The sequence below is a fragment of the Emydura macquarii genome, unplaced genomic scaffold (assembly GCF_026122565.2).
Source record: "Emydura macquarii macquarii isolate MOO-44397 ecotype Brisbane River unplaced genomic scaffold, CSIRO-AGI_Emac_v2 contig_561, whole genome shotgun sequence".
Lineage (NCBI taxonomy): Eukaryota > Metazoa > Chordata > Testudines > Chelidae > Emydura > Emydura macquarii.
The window spans coordinates 7,582,497-7,588,650 of NW_027130698.1; the positions used below are offsets into that span (position 1 = coordinate 7,582,497).

General features: G+C 44.0%; 1 long non-coding RNA gene across 1 annotated transcript; it reads left to right on the plus strand.

Annotated features, from left to right (window-relative positions):
* Positions 1–788: 788 nt before the first annotated feature.
* LOC137147639 (uncharacterized) lies at positions 789–2,462 on the plus strand. The gene is made up of 3 exons (XR_010918277.1): positions 789–892; positions 1,772–1,988; positions 2,167–2,462. It is a non-coding gene; the product is annotated as an uncharacterized lncRNA (long non-coding RNA).
* Positions 2,463–6,154: the final 3,692 nt, after the last annotated feature.

Genomic DNA, 6,154 nt, shown 5'->3' on the forward strand with positions numbered 1-6,154 from the left:
TGCTGCTTAAGTTAAGTCTCTGTGTTGAAGTCACAGGGTGGCTGGCCCCTGTCAATGAAGTAGCTCCAGCTCCCGTAGTGCCAGAGTAAGTCCTCCTATTTGGTCAATTAAGATGATGGAGCAGCATCTGGGGGCTATAAAGAACCAGAGGTGAGAGGAAGAGTGGGCCTAGTGAGTGAAAGAGAGAAATCCACTGAGTCAGGAAGCACAGCTGAGAGCTGGTAGAGACCAGAGGATTGGCGGAATCCTAGAAGGAAACGAATGTGGTTCCTGGAAAAGGCTGATGGCAAGAGAACAGCAGATGGGTTTGCTGGTCAATGTCCCAAACCAGAGAGCCAGGGTTGGAGGGCGGGAGAGGCCTGAAGGCAGGAGGAACAGCAGAGGGAGTTGCCTGCTGGTTCTAAGTTGGAAGTTGGAGCTGAGGGCTGAAGGCAGGGGAGGAGAGGAGGCATTTACCTGCTGTCATTTCCAGGGCCGGAGAACTGGATCCAGAGGAACCATGAGTGGACCAGAGGGGAGTGAGGGAAGCTGTAAGGGTTCCTGCTGGAGTGAGATTGCAATCCATCTGGAAGCACTGTCTTGGTACAAGGACTGGAGAGAGCCGCTCTCGAAAGCCAGAGAGGGGCGCCAGGACTGTATGTTGTATGTAATATTTGGACTTTGCTGAAGGAACTCTGGACTATGGTGTTGGAGCTTATGTGCGCGGGGGGGGGAGGACTTTCTTTTGTAATAAATTAACCCCACAAAGGGCTATTGGCACTCAGAAAGACTCTTTGGACCATTTCTAGGGACTCTGGAGGGGAGACACTGAGGCAGACGTGCCTGTCATGTTGCGGTCTGCCGTGGAGGACGCTCCAGGTGGGGCAGTGCTGTGATAGTGGGGCTTTGCGAGGTTGGTAGAATTCTAAACATGCCTGGTTCAGTGTGGTAAGTAGTGCATGATGTCAGTGTAAATATTTTCTCTTTAATTCCTACCACTTTTCAACAAATAAGGTAGCTTCAGAATGTATTTAGTCAATGCTTAGTAATGCTTAGAAAGTCTGGTTAATGTTCAGGTGGTTTACCCCTAAAGGATAAACCAGTTTTTGGAGTTAAAGGTACTGATGTTTCAGATGGAAAGTGAATAACTCCTGCTTTGATCCATCTCATTGCTGAGAACTCCCCTAAATATCTTGATCTGCTCTCCTGCTGTGCCCTTTGTCCCATTGCTTCTAACTACTGACGGCTCTCCAGACCAGGAAACAGCAGGAGGTGGCAACGTACGTGTGTGTGGCAGGGCAGGGATGGAGACAAAACAGAATATCGAAAACTGAAAGGTGGAGACAGCAGCATGAGAAGATGTTCCAAGAGACTGAGCTCCGAATGGGGAGGGCTAGGAAAGTGGGAGAAGGGAGAGAGGAAAACAGAGACTCTCTCTCTCCACTGAGAACCCTGATAACAAGAATACTCATTGGCCTTGTTCAAAGGGCTAAGGGAAACTTAGCTTGGAGGGAACTGCATGCGGCCTGTTGGCCTGCTTCCCTTTCTGCCATCTTTCTGTTCCCCATCTTTCTTAGTTTATCTCTTTGTCTCCTCAGTGCAGATTCCCCTCTTCAACTCTCTCTGCCACTGGTGATATTTGCCCTTCTTCCTCCTCCTCCTCCCCGAATGTGGTCACCTTATTTCTCCTCCACTTTCTAGGCCCCCTTCTTCTGTCCCCATGGGGATCCCTGCTCAATGCCTTCATCGCTGGGTTTGCCCTTCTACCTATTTGATTTCTCCTTCCTATCAGGTTTCCTTTTTCCTGCTGAGCAGAACTGAGCTCAAGCTGCCGCTGGATGTGGTTTCCTGCCTACTAGAGTTGGAAGATGGAAGAGTGAACAACATATCGGGAAGATGAAGCGGTGGCTACTCATTGGCCAGATGAGAGAACTAAGGCTCAACAACTTGGGAGCTAGGAAAGAGGCTGAAATCTAACTCTCCAAAATGCTGGCAAGGAGAATATCCAGGTACTGAATGTACATACAGGACGGAAACTTCATAAATGATCAGCATTGGCCTAGTTGCTCCCATTGAAATCAGTGGTGTAACTCTGATGGATTTTAATGGGAACAGAGTTAAGCTAGCTCTGAGAACTTTTGAAAATCCTGCCCACATCATCTGATTGTATTTTATTTTTTTCTCCAGGGTATGGTATGAGGATTTATACACCATGTGCTAACCAGCAATTTCAATCCCTAATTGATGCCACCAGTATTTTCAAATGAGGCACTTTTTGAAAATGTGGAAATAGCTTTGAGATTAATTTCTAATAAAGTAAATGTGAGTGCTAGCTTTTCTATTGTTGCTATGCAGAAGAATATGGTCTCGGCTGGGATCGATAAGATTGAAAAGTGTGGTTAACAATAAAAGCTAAATTAGGAGCTCCTTTAATGATGGGATGTCATGTGCTGGACTATAAAATAAATAGTAATTATCACATTTGAGAAACTACTCTCTTAGTATTTGAATGGCTCTGGACAACTTTGTCTATATATCATGCCCTTCTGGATTATGCACTTTCTAGCGCTTAATGAGCAAACAAATAAAACAGAATTCCTTACCCTGATAGAAGACGATGTTTTCAACAAAACCTAAACAAGCACAGATAGCAGAAAAGAGCCAGCATAGCAAGCTACAGGGTTATTTTTCATTTACCCATTTTGTTAGTTACAAAACAAGATGAGAAATGTATCTCTTTCTTTTAATCTTTATATTTTTCTCCCCACTCCCCTCTACCTCCCTCCACACACCATTATAACACGTCAAAAGATTTATCATTTTACAGAGGAGAGAGAGAAATTGTATAACCCTTGTTAGAGTAGTATAATACATCCTGACATTGAGTCAAAGGGGTAACATTCCATGCTTTCCACAGAGTATTGGCATAAAGAAAGCTTGTGTTTGTCAGTTCAGAGATCATGCTTTAGCAAATAGGGAGGAAACTTTGAAGAAAGTATAGGTTTGTTATACATTTTTCCTTATTTTTTCAAAATATTTTGCATGTGCATGTGTGTGCACACTGACACATCGCTAAAGGAATGCTTCAGAAGTACGATATTACAGTATAGATTTATATTTCTCAGATACATTTTATTCTACAAAACTAGTGATTTAGAAAAATAAATAAGTCCAAGGATCTATTTTTTTTTTTCCACCCAGTATTGCCCTGGTTTTAGTGCCAGGCAAACAATCCGCAACTATTTGTCAAATATTTTCATTGATAAATTTAATCATGTGTTTAAAATAATTATTTGTTGAGCTCTCATAGTGGCATTTACATCTCCCTGCAGCATCTAAGAAGTCGTCAAATGAAACAGTACTCTCAGGTGACTAATGCATATAATCCACCTCTTCAGGAACAGCTTCAGAAGTGCTGAAATCCTTGGGCATATTTAAGGATGATTCTAAGGCCTGGTCTGTACTACAAAGTTAGGTCAATATAAGTCACCTCATATCCCCATATTTATGCATGTGTCTGCACTCAGATTTGTCTCTGGCCAACATAAGCATTCCATTAGAACAACATTGTAAAACCACTTCCCTGAATGACTATGGTCAAACTACTTTGGTGGATTCATTGCAAGTGTAGACACTGCATGACCTGTGTTGTCCCCAACAGTCCTTCAGCCACTCTGCCACAATACCCCATGCCTCACAACAGTGACTGCTCTGCTCACATTTTTAAACTATACTGACCAGCGGTTACAGAGACTGGAAGCCCATCCCCTCCTCTAAAATGTGTAGTGTTTTTGAAATGCCATTTCCTGGTTGCCCACTTTGGCAAGCACACCTATCAGCTCATCTTTGTTGTTTGTGTCCAACCAGCCATGGTTCCATGCATGCACAGCAGCTCTAGGCACGCTCCCGCCTGGAGCGGGCAAGTAGCGTTGGATCTCCTGGGCCTGTAGGAAGAAGAGGCTATGGAATCACAGCTAAAGAACAGCCATAGAAACACGGACATCTGTGTGCAGATTGCAGGAGAGATGCAGGCAAGGGGGGAGTGCAAGAGGGATCAGAAGCAATGGCATGGGAAAGCAAAGGAGCATCATCAGGGATCCCACAAGGCAAGGGAAAGCAACAAATCTGGTGCTGCCCTGCAGAACTACTGCTTTTACAATGAAGTCCATGACATACTTAGTGGTGACCCCACAGCATCATTCTGCAGACCACCATTGATACTGTCGAGGACCCTGAGACAAAGACACCCGTGGTGAACCATGAGGAGGAGAAAGTGGGGAGAGGGGGAGACAGTAAGAGACTCCATCCATGCCACAAGCAAGGACTTATTTGAAACTCAGAAGAAGTCTAGCTATTCCCCCAAGATGAGTGTGGATGAGCCCTCTGATGAGGGGGATGGGAACTTGGGTAAGTGTATGCATGCATTTTCCCTTACAATGTTTTATTTGCTTTCTCTTCCCCTCTCTCTCCTTTTTCCTTCCCTTCCCCCATTTAAAGATGGCACCCAGCCCATCCTCAAGTTTACAAGACAAAGGTATTGACTTTTCATTGCTTTACTGGTAATTATGAGAAAATGAAGTTAGGAAAAAAATTAAAATAAATTCTTCAACAGTACCGTGGCAGTCTGAATACATGATCCACATCAATTTGGTGTCCTGTGCTTGGGCAGAGATAGAACAAACAGAGGTAGAGAAAGCGTTTGCTTTCCATTCCCTTGTGGGGGATGGAGGGAAATATCTTTGTGTATGTGAATAATGATGTCCCTTTCATCGAGATCTCTGAGGAGGATAAAACTTTTATGGAGAGACTCTGCAAACCTCTCCTGAAGGTTTCTAGGGATGGCAGACTTATTTCTTCCCTGGTGATAGGACACTTACCCATGCCATTCTTTGAGTTTGGCTGGCACCATTGCAGCAAACTAGCTAGTGGCATACAAGCCCAGGTTGCTTCAGGACACCAGTGGCAACTGGGTTCTCTGGCCTTTATAATCCTCAGGATTGAGGTATCAGCCCAAATCAACACTGCCAGTGAAAAGTAGTGCCAATATTCGTTGCCATTACCCTATTCTCTGACTTGTGAAATAGGAGCCGGAATCTTATTGCTTCATGCAACAGAAAATCTTCTCTCCCATCCCTGGCAGGTCATCCTCATCATGATTGGAACAGAGAGCACTGCTCTAGCAAAACACTCCAAAGCTGTGTCAATAAGGATTTCTTAATGTAAGTATTTATGGGAATAATATAAGGGAGTTCTGAGACTTACCTTTCCCTTTCTGCTGTGACTGTAAATCTAACTGTAATTGTCTGTTTTATCTGCAACTTCTGGAGTGGTGGCTTTGAGGAGCGTCCCCCTAACACCCCCAGAAAGACTGACCTTGAGCAGTAAGAGAAGAAAGAGGATTAGGGAGGACATGTTCTGCGAGATCCTATGAGACAGTGCTGATTGGGTCATGGGCAAATGGCTTGAAGAGCCAATATGATGGATAACATGGAGAAAAGTAGAGAGGACAGGCACAAGGCCCAGGTGTTCCAGCAGCACAAGGAATGGGAAATGCACTAGGATATTAAGGGTCATTTCAGGTTGCAAATCCAAGTTGGGCAGACCCTAGTTGATCTGTAGGTCCAAAAATCCCAGACTCATCAGCCTTTGAACTCCCAGGACAATTATGGTTGTTGTTCTCTACATCTCCCACCACACCACATGGCATCACTACAGCTCCATGCTGGGGGTAAGCAAGGAAAACCACAGCTTCAGATACTCTCACCTGTGAAAACTACGGACAGGCGTATATGTAGACCCAATGCACTACACTGAACCTTCGTTTTGTTTATACGAATGGATATAAAAGTGCACTTCCTTTTCAATAGGGATTTTAAAAGTTTCATCCCATTAAGTGGTATTTGAAATGTGTCAGACACAGCATTTGTACGTTTGCACTTTGATTTTATGCACTGAATTTTTGCACTCAAAGTATCTTTATTAGTTCACAACAAACATTACAGAATGCATAGTGGCAGTCAAGAAATCAGACAGTACTTATAAATGCACACCAAGCACCCCTGAATTTGTAGTGTCAGGAAAACACCACCATACTTATAAATGTACAATAAGCACCACATAATTCATAGTGGCAGGCAAAGTCCTAGGGCCAGAAGTCCTTATAACTTGCAACAGG